Genomic DNA, 6000 nt, shown 5'->3' with positions numbered 1-6000 from the left:
ATGGTAGAATTAAGTCTCAAGGTCACAAGGATAGCTTGTTGGGCGTGTGCATACCTTTTTTTCAGAAGTTGTCCCTAAGTATCCAAGAGTTATGGAGCTCTGGTAGTGTAGTGGCTACGAATCTGGCTGTGAACCTTAAGATCAGCAGTTCGAAACTACCAGCTGTTCCGCAGGAGAAAGATGAGGCTTTCTGGTCCTGTAAAGATTTACAGCCTCAGAAACCCTGTACAGGGTCGCTATGAGTCGGAACCGACTCCATGGTATTTAACCACCACCATCCAAGAGCTGGCCTCCAGCTAAAAATCAGGGTCAATAGCCTTTTCTCTTAATCTTGATGGTAATTATGAATCTGCAGGAGCTCCTCTTTTTGAAACTACAAAACAAACTAAAAGAGCAACAAAAAGCAAACCAGCTGGGAATCGGCATTGTTATTATTGTACTGCTATTAGAAATGTACACCGATGTTGCGCAAAAAGACACCTCGGCAAGGCAAAATTTACTTCTGCAGAAGGGTGCCTGCGCATACCTGACAGGAACAGTTTAGTCCACTTGGGTTTTATCCCTAATGCAAAGTTCAAGGCTGTGTCTCACCACATTGGCTAGGGCTTACCCAGTTGGCTAATTCACATTTCTAAAGCATGCATTCTTCTTACTCCCTTCAGGAAGTAGCAAAAAGTAAAAGAAAGGTCCTACAGTCCCTACTCACTTCTGGAAGTAGCAGACAGTAAAAGAGATCATAAAATCCGCACTTACTTCAGGAAGTAGTAAGAAGTAAATGAAAGATCATAAATTCCCTACTCACTTCAGGCAAAAAGTAAAAGAAAGGTCACCTGAATACAATAAAAGGGATAACAACAATTTTAAAGAAGACACTCATTCCCACACTGTTGTACATTGATGTGGAGTTGGCGCCAACTCATGGACAATTTATGTATAACAGAGCAAACCTAGCTTAGTCCTGTTACATTTTCACGCTCTTTGAGTTTATTGTTGTGACTATTGTGCCAATCCAGCTCATTAAATGTTTTCCCAATATTTTTGTTGGCTTATAATTTATGACAGTTTGTGAAAATGCCTTAAATTAAAATATTTATTTTAAAATATAACATTAAAATATATTTAAAGTATTTATATTCAAGTGAGAACATTACAAATTCAAATAATCTGAATAAATTACTATGTGGCAGATTGTTTTAAAAAAGTTAACATTGTAGTATTTCTGGTCCAACATGCTCTTCCAGAACCTGGCCCCTACTCCTACTTTTCATTTTCTGGAACTTTTTACTGTGAATATAATTGAGTAAAGATTTACAGAGCAGATCATCAGTTTTATATTTATTATGGAGCAGAATGATGTTCACATGTGCATTAGCCAATTGGACTAATTTGTTCCAAGCATTTTCCATTTTTATCATTCTTCTTTGTTCCTTATATGAAGAAACCTTAGATGGCTACTCAAGAGCTTTAAAGATCTCAGTCTACTACTCACAAAAGTAGGATATAGAACATTGCCTTAGGGGACTATGTTATGCCAATTGAACATGTTATTCCCTGAGATGATGATCTTGAGTCCCCAGGCCCAGCAGTCCATTGTCTAAGAAGTTGTCATAATTTTGTCCCTTGTATGTTTCATCACTGGATGGTTTAAAATTAAGAAAGGTGCATGATAAGGTTGTATTCTTTCTCCATACTTATTCAATCTGTTTGCTGAGCAAATAATAAGAGAAGCTGGGTTATATGAAGAAAAACGTGGCATCAGGATTGGAGGAAGACTTATTAATAACCTGTGATATACAGATGATACAACCTTGCTTGCTAAAAGTGAAGAGGACTTAGAACATTTACTGAAGATCAGAGAGCACAGCCTTTGGTATGGATTGCATCTCAATGTAAAGAAAACAAAAATCCTCACCACTGGACCAATAAACTACATTCTTATCAATGGAGATAAGCTTGAAGTTGTCAAGGACTTCATTCTTCTTGGATCAACTCTCAACACTCATGGAAGCAGCAGTCAAGCAATCAAACGATGTATTGCATTAGGCAAATCTGCTGCACGAGACCTTTTTAAAGTGTTGAAAAGCAAAGATGTCAGCTTGAGGACTAAGATGCGCCTGACCCAAACCATGGTATTTTCAATAACCTCATATGCATGTGAAAGTTGGACAGTAAATAAGAAAGACCGTAGAAGAATTGATGCTTTTGAGTTATGGTGTTGGAGGATAATATTGAAAGTGCTATGGGCTGCCCATAGAACCAACAGATCTGTGTTGGAAGAAGTGCAGCCAGAGTGCTCCTTGGAGGCCAGGATGGCCAAACTTCGTCTCTCATACTTTGGACATATTGTCAGGAGGGATCAGTCACTGGAGAAGGATATCATGTTTGGTAAGGTGGAGGGTCAGAGAAAAAGAGGAAGACCCCCAACGAGATGGATTTGCCAAGTGGCAGTATCAAGGGGCTCAAGCGTGGCAACAATTGTGAGGTTGGCTCAGGAACAGGCACTGTTTCAATCTGCTGTGCGTAAGGTCACTATGAGTCGGCACCAACTCGATTACACCTAACAACAACAACAGTGCTTCACCACAATCATAGATGTGTTCAGTGAAGGTAAATAAATAGCCATGTACAAACATCCTCTTTCAATTCTATGTATTTGTGGTTATCATCCTACTCTTACTCCGATATCTGTTCAGTCTGTCTATCTGTCCACGTACCTACCTGCAGAACACTGTTACAGGGTTGTGTATATAACAGTATTTACATTTATTCTTTTAACGTAACGTATCCTTTCATTCCTCCCTGTATCTTTACCTGTCTTCATCATTCTCTGCCAACCTCCCTTGTGTATATTGTCTTCCTCATTACCAAATTTAACATTTGTCTACCCTATAGCCAATGAGTTACACAGTCCTTGTACAAACAATTGTTGTTGTTGTTGTTAAGTGCCGTCGAGTCGGATCCGACCCATAGCGACCCTATACAGGGTTTCCGAGGAGCGACTGGTGAGCTTGAACCGCCGACCTTGCAGTTCAAATGGCTTTGACGTCTGGTGCATTAACCCACAGCGCCACACCAGGACTAGCATAGTGGTTACGAATCGGGCTGCGAGCCTTAAGGCCAGCAGTTCGAAACTACCAGCTGTTCCACGGGAGAAAGATGAGGCTTCCTGCTCCCATAAAGACTTACAGCCTCGGAAACCCTGTACAGGGTCGCTATGGGTTGGAACCTACTCGAAAGCACTTAACAACAACAATAGCCAGTGAGTTACTCTCCCCTCTGTCCAGTCCCTCTAACCATCAAAGATGATTTCTTTAACATTAAAACCTTTTCTTGCGTTTTTGCAATGTTTGTCCTTTTGTGACTGACTGATTTCACACAGCATAATGTCTTCCAGGTTTATCCATGTTATGAAATGTTAAACAGATTCATTGTTATTCTTCAACGATGCGTAGTATTCCCTTGTGTGTATATACTAAGCTTGTTTATCCATTCTTCCATTAATGAAAATTTATACTGCCTCCATCTTTTTGCTATTGTGAATAGTACTTCAGTGAACATGGGTGTGCATGTATCTATTCATGTCATAGCTCTTATTTCTTGTGGATATATACAAAATAGAGGCATTGCTGGCTCATATGATATTGCTACTTCCAACTTTTTGAGGAAGTATCATACCACTTCCCACAGTGGGTGCACCATTTTACAGTTCCACCAGCAGTGCAGAAGGGTCCTAGCCTCTCCACACCCTTGCTAGCATTTGTTGTTGTCTCTCTCTTTTTGTTAACTTTACTATTAATGCTGAGTTGAAATGATATCTCATGGCTGTTTTGATTTACATGACTGTGTGGTGCTGCGGTTTAATATACTGGACTGCAAAGTTTGACATTTGAACTGCTTTGAACAGCAAGATTGGCATTTCAAGCTCCCCAGCCACTCCTCAGAAATCCTATATAGGGTAGCTATAGGTCGGAACCAATTCCATGGCATTTAACAACAACAATAATAGCAATGGCTAATGGGAGATGGAAATCAAAAGGGTAGTCCTGTCATGGTGCTATATGATAAGTCCTGGAATGCTAACTGAAAGCTCAGTGGTTCAAACCCACCAGCTGCTCCTTAGAAACCCTATACATGGTCACTATACGTTGGCACCAGCTTGACGACACTTAACAACAACAGCGGCTATTGAAAGAGAGTGCAGTGGTTCTGAAGGATAAGCACTGGACTGCAAACCACAAGGTGGGTGTTTCAAGCCCACCAAACACTCTATGAGAGAAAGATGAGGCTTTCAGCTCTTAATAAAGATTTACAGCCTCGGAAACCTTATAAAGGACGCTATGAGTTGGAACTGACTGGATAGCACATAACAACAATGACAAATGATTGAAAACATTTCTTCAGATGTTTTTGGCTGCCTGCATGTCTTCTTGGGTGAAGTGTCTGTTCATGCCCTCTGCCCATTTTTAAATTGGATTATTTGTCTTTTTCTTGTAGAGATACTAATATTTTCTATAAATTTTAGTGAATAGTTGTTGGTATGATATGTCACTGCAAAAATTTTTTTTTTCTAGTCTGTGGGCTCTGTTTTGGATGAAAATTTTTATTTAAGTGTCTAATTTTTAGGAGGTACTAGTCATCTACTGTGGTTCTTTAGGGTAAGTACTGGATTGTTCACCGCTAAGTTGGTACCTCAAACTCACCAGCCATTCCTTGGAAACCCTCTATGGAGTCGCTACAAGTTGGAACCAACTCAACAACAACAGTCATCTGTTTTTCTTCTGCCGTTAGTATGTTTTCAGTTATGTTTGATAGTGTTTTTATTCCATGGATCAGAGCCTCTAAGTTTGTGCTTACCTTTTCACTGATGATCTGTATAGTTCTAGGTTTTACATTTAGATCTTTAATCCATGCTGAGTTTGTTTTTGATTATATGGTGGTGTTTCCGGTTTTGCCACCATCGTTTGTTGAAGAGACTGTCCCTTCCCCATTCAATTTGTTTTGGCCCTTTGTCAAAGATCAGCTGACTGTATGTGGGTGGAAATACTTCTGGGTTTCGATTCTGCTCCATTGATCTATGTGCCTTTTGTTGTACATGTACCAGGGTGTTTTAACCACTCTGACTGTGTAGTAGGTTTTGAGATCAGTAAGTGAGAAGTCTACTTTTTCCTACTTTTTTAGTAATGCTTTGTTTATCTGATTTGGGATTTCTTAACCACGTAAACCTTATAACTTCTTTAGTGATTTAAGTGTTTTTGATGAAGCCTCCAAACTATACCTAATGAATAAGATGTGCTAATAAAGTGACTCAGGTTGGGACTAATTATACCAGAAAGACCCACTTGTATTATCAACTGACATCAGGGGAAAAGAACTTGATTCAATCATTCATGCTCATGTAATAAGGCTCCAACAAAGTCTGTGGACATTGACGCTTCATGGGTTTCCTAGGTGATGATAGACATTGATGGAAATAAGAGAGTGGCACATCTCTTTTTGTGAATGGAAGCTTTATAATGGAAACTCTCCAAGTTCTTACCCTGTGTGTCTCTTCATCGGTATTATTTTTGCTATAATAAAGATATTATTGTAAGTCTAATGATTTGCTAGGATCAGCACTTGATTGCTAACCACAGGTTGGTAATGTAAACCCACCAGCTGTTACTTGGAAATTCTATACAGGGTCGCTATGAGTCAGAACTGACTCCACAGCACTTAACAAGTTCAATTGCATTATTGAGACTGAGGGAGTAATGGAAGTCAGCAAGAGCAAAAGTGAAGAGAGTCTAAGGACCAATATCTCATGGTTAGCATCCTAAAAAGAATAGAGAGAACCCCTGAATTTTTACCCAGGTCAGAATTTAAAGGGTCCTGTGAGCCTTCAAGTTTACAACTAATATCTAAATTTTTGACACATTTTAGCAGTCTGGGGGACTGTATCAATTAATTTGTGAAATCTGACCTCGTCAGGATGGTTAGAATTAGAGGACTAAGTAGGGAATG

The sequence above is a fragment of the Chrysochloris asiatica genome, unplaced genomic scaffold, assembly GCF_000296735.1.
Source record: "Chrysochloris asiatica unplaced genomic scaffold, ChrAsi1.0 scaffold00373, whole genome shotgun sequence".
In the NCBI taxonomy this organism is placed as follows: domain Eukaryota; kingdom Metazoa; phylum Chordata; class Mammalia; order Afrosoricida; family Chrysochloridae; genus Chrysochloris; species Chrysochloris asiatica.
Note: the sequence above shows the minus strand (reverse complement) of the source record.